Source organism: Nicotiana attenuata, chromosome 1 (assembly GCF_001879085.1).
Source record: "Nicotiana attenuata strain UT chromosome 1, NIATTr2, whole genome shotgun sequence".
Taxonomy (NCBI): Eukaryota; Viridiplantae; Streptophyta; class Magnoliopsida; order Solanales; family Solanaceae; genus Nicotiana; species Nicotiana attenuata.
This window is the reverse complement of record NC_031989.1, coordinates 31,696,536-31,697,043: the sequence shown is the minus strand read 5'-3', so window position 1 is coordinate 31,697,043 and position 508 is coordinate 31,696,536.

The following is a 508-nucleotide window of genomic DNA, read 5'->3' as shown; positions in this document are numbered from 1 at the left end:
GTACGTCCTGACTCACCGCTCAACTGAGTCTACACAAAAGACTAGACGGGCGTTGCAAATATAATCTGAGTATTATAGCCCAGACGTCGAACCACAGGGAATTAACCTATCAATTACTACTGTCGGATTCACTAAATTCACACAATCTGTTTTCCAAACTTTCTGATTCACAATGGTTAGATTTTCTAACAACTAAAGAACCTAAAAGTAATTAATACTGAAAATTAACTAAACTTGATGTGTAAACAGTAGAAATAAGGTCTAAGGCAATGGTTTCCCCCGTTGGTAATTTCCTTGGTTGTATATGTCTTATAACTACGATTTAGTTGTCTCTAACAATCATGAACGCTCAAGCTATCATAATTCTTTCTCAAGTAATTATGATAATCTACTAGACGCACACTCTCAAGCTACGCAAGCTAATTTCACAATACAGTTCACTTAGATTGCACCCGGGGTTTGGTTATCTCTAATCCAACCCCTAAACCCTCGGTTATGACTCTCGTCT